Source organism: Penaeus monodon, chromosome 20 (genome assembly GCF_015228065.2).
Source record: "Penaeus monodon isolate SGIC_2016 chromosome 20, NSTDA_Pmon_1, whole genome shotgun sequence".
Classification (NCBI taxonomy): domain Eukaryota; kingdom Metazoa; phylum Arthropoda; class Malacostraca; order Decapoda; family Penaeidae; genus Penaeus; species Penaeus monodon.
In genome coordinates this window covers 23,507,872-23,508,321 of record NC_051405.1, presented here as the reverse complement: position 1 = coordinate 23,508,321, position 450 = coordinate 23,507,872, and positions in this window count along the sequence as shown.

The following is a 450-nucleotide window of genomic DNA, read 5'->3' as shown; positions in this document are numbered from 1 at the left end:
AAGAAAGGTATACAGACAGACAGTGACAGAGATAGATAAAGAAATTTTGAAGTTAATACATAAAAATAACATTAAAAATAACGCAACAAACCCACACATTACAAACCAACTACAATTATCAGCCGACGAAAATGGCAAACAAATTAAATAAATCGACTTTTATCTTCAGCACTTCAGTGTTCAATTAAAGGAAACACATCATCGCGATACCGTGAACATATGAACCAATTTGGCAGGTTTTGAAAAACGTTTTTTGGAGGCGTTAGCCTATAGTGCACACGTGTAGATTCCAATTATCTTGAAACGTTTTCTCTTCTGTGCACTTTAGTATGGATGGGGAAAACAAAGAAAAGAGGATATGTGCTTGTGTAGGTGCATATGGAATGAAAATTTGGGGGAAGGGGGAGGAAGGAATCAATGACGAAAGGGGGTTATTAGGTAATATTAATA